This window comes from Ursus americanus, chromosome 6 (assembly GCF_024610735.1).
Source record: "Ursus americanus isolate L20-20 chromosome 6, mUrsAme1.1.p, whole genome shotgun sequence".
NCBI classification, from domain to species: domain Eukaryota; kingdom Metazoa; phylum Chordata; class Mammalia; order Carnivora; family Ursidae; genus Ursus; species Ursus americanus.
Window position 1 is genome coordinate 6,452,889 of NC_142132.1, and position 18,321 is coordinate 6,471,209.

General features: G+C 41.2%; 1 protein-coding gene across 9 annotated transcripts in view; it reads right to left on the reverse strand.

Annotated features, from left to right (window-relative positions):
• Positions 1-18,321, reverse strand: part of FANK1 (fibronectin type III and ankyrin repeat domains 1) — a 112,766-nt gene that overhangs the window by 82,987 nt on the left and 11,458 nt on the right. The window contains exon 1 of one of the 9 annotated variants that reach the window (XM_045809527.2): positions 11,498-14,510. The exons of the other annotated variants lie outside the window; for them this stretch is intronic. The gene's annotated coding sequence lies outside the window, so the exon portion shown is untranslated. Of the gene's footprint in view, positions 1-11,497; positions 14,511-18,321 lie in introns of those variants that run through there. 9 annotated transcript variants of the gene reach the window in all.

The following is an 18,321-nucleotide window of genomic DNA, read 5'->3' on the forward strand; positions in this document are numbered from 1 at the left end:
ATTTCAAACTGACAAATAGTAAGTATTGGGAAGGATGGGATACACTTGGTACCTTCATACACGAGTTGTGGTATAAACGGACATAACCGGTGGAAAAAATTTAGCAGTATCTCCTAAAGCCTAAACGCTCTACAAAACACCACTTCCGCTCCCAGGTGGAGCCAACAGAAATAGACACATGTGTGCCAAGAGAGATGCAGAGGAAAGCTCACAGCAGTGCCACTTCTAATAGACCCAGACTGGAAACCGAATTTCTACCACCAGCAGAGTAATTCTATTATGGAATATTAGTAAAACAGAATGTATACAACAATGGAAACAAACTAACCATTGTAGGAGCAAGGCCGTGAATGCGTCTCACACAGCTAATGCTGATGGAAAGCAGACAAAGAAGTTCCATTTGTTAAGTGCAAAAACGGGCAAAACTCGTCTACAGTGTAAAAAGTCGGGATGGGAAATTTCTCTGGGGAGGAGGGGAAGGTAGCAACTGGAAGGGTGTATAAAGAAGGTTTATGGGGGTGCTGGTAATATTCCATTTCTTTTATATTAACTATGTAAATATTCATTCAGTTGTATTTTTATAATCTTATTTGTAGGTTTCTTATACCTATATACACTTGCCTATATGTAGCTTATGTACCGATTAGAAAGTTCCTTTTTTAAAAAAGTATAAGAATGAAATAAAGACAGCGTATAAGACACAGAGACTTAGGGAGTTTGCCCCAGGAGACCGTTACTAAACCAAATCCTAAAAGATGTAAATCGGGCAGGAAGAAAGCGATCCTGAGTGATACGAGAAGAAATGAAGAACGGGGGGAAGATAGTGAATTTATGGCTAAAACTAAAGAAATATTAAGTGTATAAAACAATAAAAATAACTTCCCATGAAACAGAAAAACAAAAATGGTAAAATTAAAATAGATCAAAATAACTTGAATGAATCTCAAGATAATCAAGCTGAATAAAAAGTCAATTTCAAAAGAGTAGATACTATATGGTTTCATTTATATAATGTTCTTGAAATGACAAAATTATAGAAATGAAAACAGGTTAGTGGTTGTCAGGGCTTAGGGAGAGAAGCAAGTGCCTGTGGTGAACAAGGGCAGCACGAAGGATCTTTCTTACAGAACTGTTCTGTATCTGGGCAATAATAGTCCTATATGTGACAGGAGAGCATAGGACTAAATACACCCACACATGCATGCACATAAAAATTGGTAAAATCTGAATGAAATCAGTACAGTACATTGCATTAATGTCCATTTCCTGGTTGTGGTACTATATTATAGTTGGGGTTTTTTTTTTTTTTAAGATTTTGTTTATTTATGTGACAGAGAGACAGCCAGCGAGAGAGGGAACACAGCAGGGGGAGTGGGAGAGGAAGAAGCAGGCTCCCAGCAGAGGAGCCCGACATGGGACTCGATCCCAGAACGCCAGGATCACGCCCTGAGCCGAAGGCAGACGCTTAACGACTGCGCTACCCAGGCGCCCCACTATATTATAGTTTTGAAAGAGGTTACCATTGGAAGAAACGGAGTAGAGTATATTTGTATTATTTCTTACAACTGAAGGTGAAGCTACCATCATCTCAAAACAAAGAGATGAAAATGAATAAATTCAGATACACTCTAATAGCATAACTCAAGAGGAATTAAAGCAATTAAAATATTCTAAAGTTCTTGTATCACCCAGGAGGTAAACTTTAGACTTTCATAACTTAAATATGCATGTTTAGGTTAGTATGATAGTCACTGAAAGAATATAAACAAAGACTTCCAAACAACTAGAGAAGAAAAAATATCCCACTGGTCCAAAGAGGACAGGAAAGCGGAGAGTGTGGGAGACAAGTAGAAAATATAAATTAAGATGATCGAACATATACATATCAGACACACAACCATATAGAGAGAATCCAAAATCATCAGGATATATAATAAATGCAGAGACTAAATGATTCAGTTAGAAACTGTTAAATTGTTCAATCCAAACCCATGCTGTTTACAAGAGTCCTATCTAAAATAGAAAGATACAGGGGCACCTGGACGGCTCAGTCGGTTAAGTGTCTGCCTTTGGCTCAGGTCATGATCCCAGAGGCCTGGGATCGAGCCCACCATTGGGCTCCCTGCTCAGCGGGGAGTCTGCTTCTCCCTCTCCCTCTGCCTGCTGGTCCCCCTGCTTGTGCTCCTCTTGCTCTCTAATAAATAAATTTTTAAAAAAGTATAAAGATACAGAAGTTTGAAAGATATAACATACATGTAACACACATACACACAGCAGAGGGCGGCCAAAGTTACTGTAGCTGTATCAGTCATCTATACAGTTGAGAGCATACATAAATGAGGAAAGCATTTCAATAGAAATTCAAATTACAAAGAAGATAACATATTTTTTGAAATCATATGCCCCAATATAGCCTCAAAATTGAAAGCAAAAGTTAACAGAATGTAAGGAGATAGACAAATGCACAGTCATAATGGCATATTTAACATTTCTCGGGCAATAGAAAAAGTGAAAAAAAATTAGGATATTGTAGATTTTAACAAAATTATGAAAAAAGACTCAATGGACATGTCTAGAACACAGTATCTTAACTGCGGAAACAGACTTCAAGTAAACGTGAAACAATTTCAAAAAATCAACCATATATTTGAGTGTTAAAGCAAGCAACAAATTTTAAGGAAGTGGAATACAGATCACAATCTCTAAGAATAACATAATTAAGCTGGGAGTGAGAAACAAAGGATAATGAGAAAATCGACATTTTAGAAATTGGGACACATACTTCCAAATAACCCATAGATCAAAGATAAAACTATAAGGAAAATCCATTGTCATCAGTTTTACATATCAAAAACTGTGAGATACAGCTGAATCCATTCTTAAAGGTATATTTATAATCTTAAATGAGTACTGTAGAAAAACATTGAAAAATAAAATCAATGAACTAAGCGTCAGTCAATAAATTAAAAAAAGAACAAGATAAACTCAAAGAAACAGGAAGGACATAACAGAAATGAACAAGAAACACACAATAGAATCAGTCAAGCTGAAACTTGGTTCTTTAAAAAGCATAATAAAATTCACAAGCCTTTAGCAAGAGTTAGCAAGGGGAAAAAAAGCCAAAAATTAACAACAGATAGCACAAAATGAGGACTGTACTTTAGTCCTGAAGACTTTGAAAAGATGACTTGCAATTATAACTTTATGCCAATAGACTTTGAAGTATAGACAGACAACAGTTTTCTGGAAAAATGCAACATCAAAACGGACTCAAAAAGTAGAAAAACTGAGACATCTTCTACATATCAAACACATTGAATCACTAGTCAAGATCTTCCCTTAAGGGAATGAAGCATGAGAGACCATGGACTCTGAGAAACAAACTGAGGGCCTTAGAGGGGAGGGGGTGGGGGAATGGGATAGGCCGGTGATGGGTAGTAAGGAGGGCACGTCTTGCATGGTGCACTGGGTGTTATACGCAACTAATGAATCATCGAACTTTACATCAGAAACCAGAGATATACTGTATGGTGACTAACATAATATAATAAAAAAAATTAAAAAAAAAAAAGATCTTCCCTTAAAATTTCTAGGCTCCTGTGGCTTCACCAAAACGTTCCATGAGACATACAAGTTTAAAAAAACAAAAAAAAAGTCTGGGGCACCCGATTGGCACAGTTGGCTAAGCGTCCAACTCTTGGTTTCTGTTCAGATCATGATCCCAGGTACTGGGATTGAGCTCGAAGTCAGGCTCCGCACTCAGCGCGGAGTCTGCTTGAGATTCTCCCTCCCTTTGCCTCTGCCCCTCCCACTTGTGCTCTCTAAAATAAGTCTTAAAAAAAAAAAAAAAAAAAAAACCTAACACAAACTCTCTCGGAGAACAGAAAAAGAAGAAACACTCCGCAGTTCATTTTATGTGGATGAAATAAAAATAACCTTGATACTAAAAGCCAACAAGGCAATGGCAAGAAAGGATATTTCTAGGGCAATGTTATTCAATGTGGATGAAAAGGTATTTTTAAAATGTGTGACAGTGTATAGTGCTGGCCAAGATGCAGTATTCGTGTTGTAGCCAGTCATTCTCTCTGATTACAGTGAAAAACTCTGGACAAAATATAAACTGCAATGACTCGAGGACTCTGAAAGTAAATGGCAAGCGGATTGAGACAAAGTCAAAACTTGGAAGAATGATCAATATGGCAGAATACAATAGACTATATTCTGGGTCAAAAAAGTAACTCCAACAATGTTAAAGAATTGAAATCAAATCAAGTAAGTTTTCTGATAACAGAATTAAGTCAGAAATCAACAAACATTTCTGGAGCGTTGCCAAGTATGTGGAAATTAATGTCCTTCTAAATGATGTGTGGGTCAAGGGCAACTAGAAAATATCTTGAACTGAACATATCGATTTATCAAAATTTGTGCCAAGAGGAAGATTTATGGTGCTAAGTTACTGTATCAGAAAAGCCTCAAGTCAATCATCTAAGAATCTCCTTAAAGAAAAGCAGAGTACAGCCAAGTCAAGCAGAAGAGTCAACAGAAGAGACTAAATCAATAAAATTTAAAATAGAGAAGTCAGTGGTTCTTTGGGGAAAAAAAATAAAATTAATAAAGCTCTAGGCAGACTAAGAAAAAGGGAGAAACACAAATCAGTACCAGGAATAAAGAAAGGGAGCACCATTCCAAACCCTACAGACGTTGGATTAAGAAAGGGTACTACAAAGACGACCTTTGTTTAGAAATTCTACAAATTAGATTATATAGATCAACCCCTTGAAAGACAAATTACTGAAGAAAACCAGAATATGTCACCTCAAAATATGCCTCTTTTACATAAAAATTATTTTGAGCAGAAGGCACTTAAGCCCCAGCAAACACAGGAAAAGCTTTGCCCTCCCTCTTTTATGCCTGAAGGCAGGATGTCAATTCTTTTACTGGAAAAAGACTTCTCAACCCAGAGATGGCACCAGAGGAATCTGCCACCAAATTTTATTCCATTAGTTTCCTCGTTGTATCTGTATTTTTACCTCCCCAGTTTGTTGTCCTTGGAAGCCTAAAACTGCTTTCCTCCCTCACCCCCCCACATTTCTTTACAAACATACTGCCCTTTCCTGAAGATGTTACAAAGCAGGCTCTTCTAAGCCACCAGGCCGAGTCCCTTTTCACCGAGGTATCCCCTGTGTGATGTGCCCCCACACGGGTTAGTTATTTTTTGCTTATTACTCTTTTTGTTACAGAGCCCCAGCCAAAAACATAAGATGGGTCAGGTAAAGTTTTGCCTCCCATACACCAGCAAACTCAAGAAGAAATAGTTCAAATACTCCTGTATCTATCGAAGAAACTGAAAGGGTCCAGCTACTTTGAAAAACAAATTGGCAGTTTCTTATAAAGTCAAACATACACTAACAATGTGATTCAGCAATCCTACTCCTAGGTATTTACTCAAAAAAACCTATGTTCAAAAGCCAGTTTGTAAACATACACAGCAAATTTATAATGCACTAATAAGTGAAAAGATTCCAATCCCCCAGTGGTGAACAGAAGACCATGCTAGATCCATACAATGAAATACTAAGTATAAATAAAGAATAAACTGTTGATTTGGACCACGTGGGTCAATCTCAAATGCATTATGTTAATGACATTCTGAAAAGGCAACACTAGAGGGCGCAGAACACTAGTGGGCACTAGTGGGTGCCGAGGGCTAAAGGGGAGGAGTTACTACAAAGGCGTAGCGCAGCAAGGCAATTTTTAGAGTGACGGAAGGTTACGGATCTTCACTGAGGTCGTAGCTACACGACTGTTTGTCTACATCACAGAGCTGGGCACCAACAAGAATGAAGTGTACCGTATGCAGATTTACAAAGTCTACAGATGTATTTGCAAACTAAAGCCAGCAATATATTAAAAGGATAAGTTTTGTTTTATTCCAGGAATGCTTGATTCTAACACGAAAAAAATCTGAACACATCAACAGATTAAAGGAGAAAAACACAATCATCTCAGAGGCATAAATAGTATCTGATAACATTCAAAACCCATTTCATTTTCAAAAAATAATTAGGAATGGAAGGGAACTTCTTTATCCTGACACAGGAGACCTAACACAAAAAATGTTCTCAATAGGAAATACTCAAAGCTTTCTCTAGAATTGGAAAGACAACAAAGATGACCACTGTCAGCATTTCTGGTCGAAATTTTACTGTAGGTCCTAGTCAGTACAATAAGGAAAATAAGAAAAAGCAGAAGAATTGGCAAGAGAGAAAAAACTTATTTACAGATGATTTGGTTAACTATATTGAACTTTCAAAAAGAATCTATGTAAGTAATGAGCAAGTTGGCTCGTCATACACCCAACAATTAAATTTTCTTGGTATATTGAATTGAATAATAAATGGGATAATTTAAATAGCACTGAAAATGCAAGGAACCTAGTAATCAACCTATGAAATGTGTAGGACCTTAATGGAGAAAATCATATTTTAGAATGTTCCAAAGACATAAGACATGGGAAGACAAATGAAGCTCATGGATCAGTAAATTCGATCAAGTTCTCCCCAGAATGAGCTATTGATGGAATTCCCCTGGAAATCCCAACAACTTCTGTGAAAAATATAAATTTTAGCACTGACTTACCAGATAAGTGCAAAAGGCCAAGAACAGCCAAGATCAAGGGAGAGGAAGCAGGGAGATGGACACAAATATTTTCCTATTAATGAAGTGATTAGATGGCCAGCAAAATAAACATGTAGCACCATGGGAGGACAATAGTAGGCATAAATAGGTATCTCCCAAATTCACTTTAAAATAAACAGGGTTTTTTAATACATTGAAAGCTGATTTTTAAATGGATACAAACCCACAGAAACCTTCACTAAAAACCCAGAGTATCAGAGCCCTGGTCTGCTGATAGACTGGAGTTCTGACCAGCAGTTTGCAAAACCATTGCTATGCGGTTTCGTGCTGCGGCTGCTGTATCAGCTGCCCCATGCTCGCTCTGGGCCAACAGCAACCACCGCGGCTGAGCCCAACTCGGACACATTCGCCATTTAGGCTCATCGTTGTAATGGTGTTGACCGTACTCATAAATAATGCAGAAAAACAGAAGTGTTTACGTGGCCTTCTGGCAAAAAAAAACAATCATGCCACAGTATCTGCATTTATTACTAAGACCACTCCAGGAGACAGGAAAAAAAAAAAGTCTTTTGTTTCTTTACCCAAAAAAACATTTTCACACACAAAAAACCCCACAAAAAAACCACCACCACCACCACCACAAAAAAAAAAAAAAAAAAAAATCTTCCTGAAATTTTCTACTTAACAAATCTAGCGTATTGGTGCACCCAGCTGGCTCAGGCAGTAGAATGTGCAACTCTTGTGTTCTGGGGTGTTTGAGCCCTACGATGGGTGTAGAGATTAAAAATAAAATTTTAAAAGTTTTTTCATAAATAAATCTAGTGTATTATGAGGACCAACATATTTATCTGGACACCTTACGAAAACAGCCGTAAGGAAACATTAGGTCCAAGGTCACATCTAACTTCCACAACTGGGCTAATGCCCCACCGCAGGGCTGGAAGTCTCAGAGGCCAGAGATTTCAAGGTTCAGTCTACATCTGAAATCCAGAAAAACAAGAAGCAAAATGTACAGAGGTGCCTGGGTGGCTCAGTCCGTTGAGGGACCGACTCTTCATTTTGGCTCAGGTCATGATCTCAGGGTCGTGGGATCGAGCCCCACATTGGTCTCTGTGTGAAGGGCTGAGTGGGCCTGGGTTCCTCTCTCTCCCTCTCCCCTCACTCACTTGCACTCCCTCTAATAAGTAAATAAAATCTTAAAAAAAAAAAAAAAAAAGCACAATGTATAGGCCAAATGATTGCAGCTTTCTTTTCCTGCATCCTGGGTCTTGTTTGTTCACAATAGTCTCAAGTTACTTTTTATGTTTGCCAGTGCCCCTCAGCAAGGGGAGAAAATATAGGGAGTTTAAAAAAAGTTTTTGAATGTTGCGAGTTGTAATAATTCTGTACCATTTGATCAATTATGAAATAGTAACCTTAGAGATTTTTAAATAACATTTTCGGATAAGAATGAAGATTACTAAACATTAGTTCCAATTTCCCCCATTAAGCGGGAAAAGTTTTTACACGTTTTCATGATTGTTATATAAAAAAGGTAAAGGGAGTTAACATATTTTTTAAGATTTTAGAGAGCGAGCACGCACACACACGTGCACACGTGACTGGGGGTGAGGCGGCAGATGGGGAAGGAAAGAATCTCAAGCAGACTCCCTGTTGAGCACAGAGCCCCACTCAGGGCTCGATCCAGGACCCTGAGATCATCACCTGAACCAAAACCAAGAGTTGGATGCTTAACCTGCTGAGCCACCCAGGTGCCCTGGGAGTTTAAAAAAAATTTTTTTTACGATTTTATTTATTTATTTGAGAGACAGAGAGAGTGAGAACAGGAGCAGGGTGAGGGACAGAGGGAGAAGCAGACTCCCCGCTGAGCAGGGAGCCCGATATGGGGCTTGATCCTGAGACTCCAGGACCCTGACCTGAGCTGAAGACAGATGCTTAACCGACTGAGCCACCCAGGGGCCCCTGGGAGTTAACATTTTTAAAAGCATAGTGATGTGTGAGAGGCAGCAGTTACCACCTACATCCATATTCTTCCCCTGCACTTTGAGACCTGGTCTCAGGGTCATCTGAGCTGGAAGGAAGCACTGTTGACCGGAGCAGTTGCAAAATCTAAACTAAAATCTAAAATCTAAAGTCGTCATGAAAAGTCACAATAAAGGTAAAATTCCAGAAGCAGTAGGGGCAGAAACAAAAAGGTCATACACCTGCTATGTGGTGACGCAAAGAATCAGCACCAAGCATTCCCAAAAGAATTCACACAATTACAAAAGTAAAGTAACTTTGGGGGCGGTTAAAAAAAAAAAAAAATCAACCAGAAAGAAGAAACTAGAAAATAACCAAATTCAGTGGAAAAACTCATTTGCAGGTTTATGGTCAACCTCAGGGCATTTTCATTACATACCCAGGGTAAGGATTTTGCAGCAGCTGTGGGCAGAAGGTGTACCCCAGGGTCACCAAAGGAGAAAAGCAGTGAACACACAGAGCCCCGGCAGAATCGGACAACCTCCACCGGCAAAGGTCAGTGAGGGTCAGCTGGGTTTCTCAAGGTTATGGGTCAGGTCCAACAATTAGAATAGCAGCAACCACCATTAGCCTGAGGGGCTGGCTAGTCTCTAACATTCCACCCGACTCCAAAGGAAGGACTTCTCTCCATCCTGAAGGTCTCCCAGGTCCTCACAGGAGATTCTAAGGGGGCTTTCCTACCTCCAGTGTTTCCTAGTGTGGATTTCTGCAGGACATCAAACAAGTGCAGGCTAATGACGTTAGAAGTTGGCTCTACCGAATATTCTTCCTAGCTAACAGCAGCCGACTCCTAGTTCTCTCTAGTGAACTAGGATTTCAAACCACGTAACTCTCAGGACTTCTAGTTCATCTTGAAACCTAGAAACTCCTTCCCTTTCCTATTAATTCACCTTGCAAGTATATTTAGACTTAACCAGGCCCAGCTATCTTTAGCTGGCCTCTGTTCAAACAATATGCATGTGTTTCTTACGCTTTCAATTCTACTAGTTATTTTTGAGATTCTCCACCGATATTTCTCCAGCCATTTAGAGAGGAGTGTGGCAGGGCAGAAAGAGGGCATGAGTGAACCTTATACAAGCCCACGTCACATTTACCAGCTGTGAGACCCTGGATGTAGAACCAGGGCCTCAGAAGCAGTCTGGTCATCTGCGAGCTAGGGACCGCATTCAGGGTGCGAGGCAGTTTTAAGGATTAGTGGAGATGCACCTAAAGCAGTTAGCATTTAGCAGGTGCTCGAAGGTCGGGTGTTCGAAAAATCTTTACTGTGGCAAAATATTTAACAAGATGTACAATTTTTACCTTTTTTATGTGTACCTTTTATTTTTTAAGATTTTATCCACTTATTTGGGGCGCCTGGGTGGCACAGCGGTTAAGTGTCTGCCTTCGGCTCAGGGCGTGATCCCAGCGTTATGGGATCGAGCCCCACATCAGGCTCCTCCGCTGAGCCTGCTTCTTCCTCTCCCACTCCCCCTGCTTGTGTTCCCTCTCTCGCTGACTGTCTCTATCTCTGTCAAATAAATAAAATCTTTAAAAAAATATTTTATCCACTTATTAGAGAGAGAGAGAGAGCGCACAAGCAGGAGGGAGTGGCAGAGGCAGAGGGAGAAGCAGATTCCCCACTGAGCAGACCCCCCAATGTGGGAATCGATCCCAGGACCCTAGGATCATGACTTGAGCTGAAGCTGAAGACAGGCGCTTAACGGACTGAGCCCCCCAGGCGCCCCTGTGTGTACAACTTAGTGGCATTACGGACCCTCACACTGTGGTACAACGGTCAGTACTACCCATCTCCAGAACTGGTTTCATCTTAAGCTAAAATCCTACAGCCGTCCATTAAACAAGTCTCCCTTTTCTCCAGCTGCTGGCAAGCTCTATTCCACTTTCTGTCTCTGTGGATTTGACTGCTCTAGGTAAGTGGTGAACGAAATTTCTAGGCCCACGCTGGAGGCACTCCAACCACAGGCGCCACACCAGCAAAGCAAACTTTCCTGTTCCCTAACTGCTCCATCTTGACCGGGAACGCCGTCTCTCCAGCCAGCCAATCCCCAAATACTGAGCCAACTCTGGGCTCTACTTAGCTCCTCCTTCCTTGTTCTAAATAAGGTCATGTAGGCACCCCCAGACCGTCAAATGCTCGGTCTCTGCATGGCTCTTCTAAAGCTCTACGTAACTCCTTCTGGCCCCATATCCCTCAGGAAGAGTGTTCCATTGCTAGGGAGACACCGTATTCCCCCGTGCATGGCTTATTTTCTCTTACATAAAGGACAAGCATCACTGATTTATTTTTGTCCTCTGACAGTAAAATCATACAGTGTTTGTCCTTCTGTGACTGGCTTATCCCACTTGACGTGGGGTCTTCCAGATTTATCCATGTTGTAGCCGGGGTCAGAATCCTTGCCTTTTTAAGGCGGAGTGGTATCCCATTGTACATATAGACCATATTTCGTTTGCTTATCTGTTCATCTGTTAATGGAGACCGGGGTTGTTTTCACCTTTTGGCTATTATAATTAATGCCCGTGGCAAGTTTTTTTTTTTTTTTATAACTATAGATTTTTTTTTATACCAAATATACACATTAAGCAGTCAAAATAATTTGCCCCGGGCCCCCAAAGTTGTCTTTTTAGACTATCTTCTTCATGACCCTATATGAGGGAAATACAGACAGCTCCTACTTTCTACTGACAGAAATCCTCTCTAAAACCTCTCTGTACTTTTTCACACCCAGAGGAAAAAATAGTTCAACTATGAAGAAAGAAACAAACTGCTAATCACAGTTGTTACAAACTGTGAGGTCAATACAGAGCAATCTAAAATTTGAAAATGCCAACCACTTACAAATTGTAGGAAAATATCTGTGCTTCCCTGGAAATGTATGCATTGTCCACCTCCTCCACTTTCGGGTTTTCCCGTCTTGCCTTACACAGCCAAGGTCAAAGTAAGTTGAAAAGAACCCGTGGCAACAGAGGATTCTGGTCTGTGCATATGCAAATGAAGCTGTCCCCTGGAGGGGACATTCTCCCCCCACATGGCAAAGCCACTTTGTATCATTTTCAAGTTCAATATTCTTGGATGCATTCCTGGTAGAACTGGATTTACCAGTCTTTCCCAACCTTTCCCAGGGTTTTGCCAACAACTTTCAGCCTTCCTGGCTTTCTCTCCCCAAACCTCCCTCAGATGGGATGCAAGTTCTTTGCCAGAAATTCTCTAATTTCCCCTTCGTGCCTCACCCAACACAGGAATTCATAGACCACACCTTTGATCACAACCACCCTCTTCCCTCTCCTTCTACCGGTGGCGAGCAGATCTTCAGGAAGTAAAAGTAAGCTCGCAAAGAGAGGCAGGCCCCGGATCATGGACCTTCCATGGGGGTAACATGCCCCCAAATTAGTTCCTGGAGCAGGGAATGGAGGGTGGATGGAATCTTAGTTATTACAGTGGCCTTTCAAACTCAGCCGTACTTATGTATTTCATTTCTCTTCGGAGTATTTAATTTTTCTTAGGGATAATTTAAAATTTTCTCCTTGGGGAAAAATAATATGGTAAAAACAAAACAAAGACACTGCCTTGGGTCAACGTTTCTTTATCCATAACACTATAGGGTTCCCCTAATCGTGAAGTTTTCAATTCTGCCCACATTTTCAGGTCTTCCATTACTTGAGGCCCTAAGCGTTGGTGACATGGTGGACAGGCAGGTGTGGTTCCTATCCCCGTGGGGTTTAACACCAGCTGAGGCAGAGGGTGGGGGGTGGGAATCACCACAGAAGAGATTATGGAGGTTTTTTTTTTTTTTTTAAAGCCTAAAAAGATGCACAAGGGAGCTTTGCAAAATGCAAGAAGTCATGTAAGTGTAGATTGTTATATCACAAAAGAATGAGGACTGCTACATACTCAGTGTTGGAGGGGAAAAAACCAACACTGACCGTAGGAAGTTGTTTTCCTGAGGGAAAAGAGTAGTGTCCCACACTGTAAGGGGTATGTGGGAAGTTTCAAACTACTAGCTCTAATGGGAATTTAAGTGTTGTTAGCACGATCACGTTTTTGTAAATTGGCTCGCTTTTATCAATTTTATCTAAAACTCCAAGTAAACAGAGGCCCTTTGGAAGCAGTGGTGACAAGGACCACTACCAGAGGGACAGCTTTGGCAGAAACAGCTGGGACAAACCAGCCTGACTCATTACTCCTGGGTCATCAAGTTACCATCCCACAGCTGATGAGTGAGTGAAGCACACCGAGGGCTAGGCCTTCGCACCGTGGGCCTCACACAAACATCCCTCCTTTTGGCAGACGGCTAAAGGGCTCAAGTTTAGGGGTCGTGTAGAATGAGGGACAATCGAAATGAGGACACAGGATCAGAAAAGGATGGAGCCCCACGAGTCTATCTTTAAAGTTATTGGTTGGGTATCTGTTATCACCAACTTCAAACAGCAAGAGAACAGAAGTCACATGTTTTTCTTAAAAGCCTTCATCGTTTTGTACCCTTGTTAGTAACCAAAGAAGTTTTATAATTGGGCCCATGGGCAATAGATTTTGTATTTCCATGACATATTATACTTAAATTTTGGGGTTTCTTGGAAGGTTTGAAAATTCTGAATGTGCACTCTGACACTGGTTGGCACAGAAGATGAACATTATGTGTTAAATAACTAACTTTAGCTAACAGTTCAAGTGATTAACCAGGATATTTCTCTGGTCAGGACTTTTACCAATTTTTTTAAATTAAATTTCAAACCCACCAGGCTACATTATAAACAAAAGAAACCAATTTTAAAAAATTAGAAGTCTCCCATGTTTTCAGGAATGTGATAGCTTTTTCTTTGCCCTGAAGTTTAAAGATCTTAAAGTAAAGATGTTGGCAATGCTAACAAAGAAGGGAAAAACCTAAGGAATAGAGGGGTAACCATCCCCAAAGAGAAGGAAGGCAATAGAAGGTTCTATGTAGGTTTCATTCTTTGCTGGAAAAGCACGAGTTTATAGTTTGTGATACGGCTGTTAGTGCTTAAATAGGACACAAACAAGTTTTTGCTCACGAGCAAATAATCAATAGGGATTGGCTACCTCCAGGAGCCTGGATTGTGTTGCCCTTAATGGGAAAGGTCTGAAGAGCTGCCTGGGGCACAGAAGCAAGGCGAGGCCAAGTGTTCTTTCTTGATCCCACCTTAGATCCATCAAACATTGGGGGAGGGGGGAAGGCAGGACAAGCACACCAAGTAACCATTCCTTAACTCTTACCAATGATTGCAATTAAAGATGTTTTTGCCCAAAATGAAGCATTTTGTTTTTATAAATAAAATTTGACGGATCTATACATGGATAAAATGGATCCCACATAACATTTCTTACCCACTATTGTAGAATGAATGCCTTTGGCTACATAGTCTCTTATCACTCTGTGGGGAGAACCCACTCTACTTAAGGTGGTAGGAGGGACGCAAACGAGGTGGAATAAATAGAAATAAGGACTTAGTCCCAACTCCGAAGGAGATTCTAAACATGGTGTGCAGTAAGGAATATTTAGTGATAATTAGCTGGTTCAAAGAAATTAGGGTTTTTCAATTGCTGAACAGTGAAAATCCGAAGTTTTGATTACACACTCGTTGGAGAGGCTGCGGAAGTTATTCTCACAAATATTACTATTGGAAGCGAGGATTAGACAAACCCAACGCTGCCTTGGGGCCATTCCACGTCTAGGCATTTATTCTGCAAATACGCTTGCACAAAATGCAAAATGTCCAACATAGAAGATAATGTAATGCAACTTTGTTTATAATTGTCTGTAATAACAGCGATTCTGGTTTCCTATGGCTGTTGTAACCAATTCCCATAAACACAGCAGCTTAAAACAACACAAAATTCATTATCTTACAGTTCTGGAGGTCTAGAAGTTCACAAGAGGTCTTGCCCAGCTAAAATCGAAAGCTTGTTCTTTCTGGAGGTTCTAAGGGAGAGTGCATTTCCGAGCCTTATACCACCATCTAAAGTCTTCCCACATTCTTTGATCCCAAGCTTCCAACACTCCAAACTCTGCTCACAGCCCCTTCTGATGCGCCTGCCTCCCTCTTAAAAAGGACTCGTGATTGATTACACGGGCGCCACCTGGATAATACAGGTTAAACGGCCCTTTTCACGACCCTTAACTTAATCACAGCTGCAAAGCCCTTTTTGCCATGGAAGGCGACAGACTCACAGGTGCTGGGGATTCGGATGTCAGACATCTCATACTCACCCTACCACAGTAGCAAGAGCCTGAAAACAAGCTGCCTATCAGTTGTGGACTGGTTAAATTAGTTACAGCAAATTTCTATCGTGGACTATTACACAGTTGTTTAAATACGAGAAAACTCATATAATAAAAAGAAAGCAAAATATAATGTTAGGTGAAGAAAGCAAAGTGCAGAACAGAGACAGAAATGTTATATATATTTGCTTGTATATATAATATTTAAACCATCCCTGGAATGATCTAGCAGAAGCGAAGAAGGTAGTTGCCTCCAAGGCAGGAACTGGGCGGCAGTATTACAAGAATGAGACTTTTCACCATCACCATATATTGCTATAATTTTTTATTTTTGAAATTTGTAACTATATTATTTATCCAGAAAGACAAAATAATAAAGTCTAGAAAGAGGGAAAAGAAGCTCAAAAGGAGTTATAGGAGGGGGAGATCCATGTGGCTTGGGGTCAGAAAGGCCAGGTTTCACAGCAACAGATACAAAATGGTGTCTGATTCCAAGGCTACATAACAAATGACCCCAAAACTGAGTGGCTTAAAACAACAAGTACCCAACAATTGTCTCACAGCTTTTGAGGTCAGGAATCTGGGAATGGCGTATCTGGGCGGGTCCGTCTCTTTAGAGGTTGCGGTCAGGTCGACAGCTGGGGCTGCTGTCATCTCAAGGCTTGGCTGAGGCTGGAGAATCTGCCTGCAAGCTGGTACTTGGCTTCTGTCCCTTGCTATATAGGCCGTTCCCTAGGATGCTTGAGTGTGTTGATGACGTGGCAATTGATGTGTAATCCGATGAAGGGAGGGAGCAAGGGGGGAAGGGGGACAGAGAGATTGAAGACCAGCCCAAGGCAGAAGCCGCAATCTTTTATAATCTAGTCTTGGAAGTAACATGTCACTTCTGCCATATGTCACTGGTCACACAGACCAACCTTGGTACAATGAGGCAGGGTTCAGGTGAGAACACCAGGAGGCAGAGGGCTTGTGGGGAGCCATCTTGGAAGCAGACTACCACAAAAAGTACAGAGCAGCGAAGGGCAGGGCTCTGTGAGTAAACATGCGGGAGGCAATAAAAACATAAATGACTATAGTGAATGTGGAAGGCAAGAAGGAAATAGGCCTAAGTAGAATCATAAATACATCCTGGGAATCAGTGAAAACAAAAATATGGAGAGTAGGGTTTGCCCTGATTACCAAGCCCCTGATTCACTATTCTTGCCATGCTCACATCTCTGTTCCAGTCCTAAGCAGAAAAATATTCTCTCTCATCACACTGGAAGATTCTTTCATATGTTAGCTTCTCTCTTCAGCTAGGAGGAAATGTCTTCGAGAAGATTCATGTTCATACCCCTGCCACCCTCTACCAGTAAAAGGAAGCATGACACTGCAGCCTAAGCCATACAAACTGACGGCTCCTGTAGCACCAGTCCTGACAGCCTTGAGAAACCAGTCTTCATCTTAACAGATTCCCTCAACTCTTAATTACATTTCATTCCAGAACATTCGTCTCTTCTTTTTCAGTGGCAGCAGTGACACTGTATCAAAATACAGAATGGACATCACGTGCCTCCTGATAAGACGGAACGAAAGAGACACAGCATCATCTGTGTAATATGACACTCCCTGTAAAAATATTTGACTTAAAACACCAGGAGGCAACAATCAGACAAATCCAGCGTGGAATCTTCTATAAGGCAACTGGCCTGGCCACTTCGGAAATAATCAGTGTCATGAAAGAAAAAAAATACAGACTATTCTACATTAAAGGAGGCTGAAGGACTATGACAGTTCATTGCCGTGTGTAATCCTGAAGAGGGTCCCAATCATTTAAAATGAAAGAAAAAACCATAAAGGACATCAAGATAATTGGGAAAATACGACTACGTATTAGATAATATTACTACATCAATATTAAATATTGGGGTGTATTAGTAATATTGTGGTTACAGAAGAAAGTGTCCTGTTCTTAGAGGAAAAACATGCTGAACTCTTTAGGACCATGGTGTCATGGTGTGTCACTTTCAAATGGTTCAGCAAAAAAATGTGTGTACATTTCTGTATGTGTGCGAGTGAGTGTGGATGGGGAAAGAGAGACAGAAACCAAGTGTGGCAAACTGTGTACAATCACATCTATGTGAACGGGATGGAAGTGTTTACCGTATGACTCTGAACTACTCTACAGCTCCGAAGATTTTCAGAGTAAAGAGTACATAGGTCTGTTTTCTGTATATACGTCTGTTCTACACGCATGTGCGCACATATATACAACAGAGCATAAACAGAAGCCAAGCTGCGTGTTTATGTAACTATAGTGCCCAAGGGCGCTACCTCTGATCTTGAACAGAACTGTTATTCTTTTAAAGATCCGAAAAGCCCACCTCACAATTCACAGCGGGGACAAACTAACCCTAAGATGTCCTGGCATTCCAAGTAGCTGAGCCACAGAAGGCAGGACGTAGATCTTTTCATTTCTCATACCAACGGAACAGGTGATGGACCATCGTCTGTGAAGTAGAAAGGATCCAAGCGTTCCAAGTCCGACGTTCACCTGAGTCATGCGGTTCCTGAGCTCAGCCATTCTCAACTTCATTCCTGAAATGAACTGGGAAGTTTTGTCCTGAACTTTGTCATACTGGGTCTTCAGTGGTGAAAGAGCAGAGGTGGCTTGGGAGGGAGGCCGCAGAGCACTGCTCAGAGCGCTGGGACGGAATGGACGTTTCCCGGGCTGCACGCTGTGAGGCCACTGTTCAGATTCCTGCATCAGCCCCTTTCTCAGAATTCTACAGTACACTGAACCGCAAGCTATTCCCCCTTTGCAGACTACGAAGTGAGACTTCTGTAGCTACTTCGTGTCAATTGTTCATATTAATCTGTATAAAAGATTTCTTAAAGAGGCGCCTGGGCGGCTTGGTTGGTTAAGCATCTGATTCTTGAATTTGGCTCAGGTCATGATCTCAGGATCCTGAGATCGTCAGGCTCTGCACTCAGCGTGAAGTATGCTTAAGATTCTCTCCCTCCCCTACCCTTTGTCCCTCTCCCACCCCTACCCCCCTACCCCTGCACGTGTGTGTGCGCTCTCTCAATAGATAAATAAAACTTAAAAGCGATCTTAAAATAAGATTTCTTAAAGATCAGTTAATGATCATCTCACCTCGGAGGACAAGAAAGCAGGTTCAGGTACGTGGAATTTCCTACCGAATACTGCCATGATTATTTTTCTCTGAGAAATGGGAAGAAAGGAGCCCCACGAATAAATTCTGGTTTTGCTATTGAGTATGCTCGGGTCTGGAATGCTCCAAATACCAGAATAGGAAGCGACTTTATATAGATCAGCAAGACCTGGCTGCAAGAATACTTTGATCTTTAGCAGGACTCAGCTCTGTCACCTTAAGCAAGATAAAGCAGTTGGGTCATAAAAAGTAGGTCCCTGCTTCTCTGA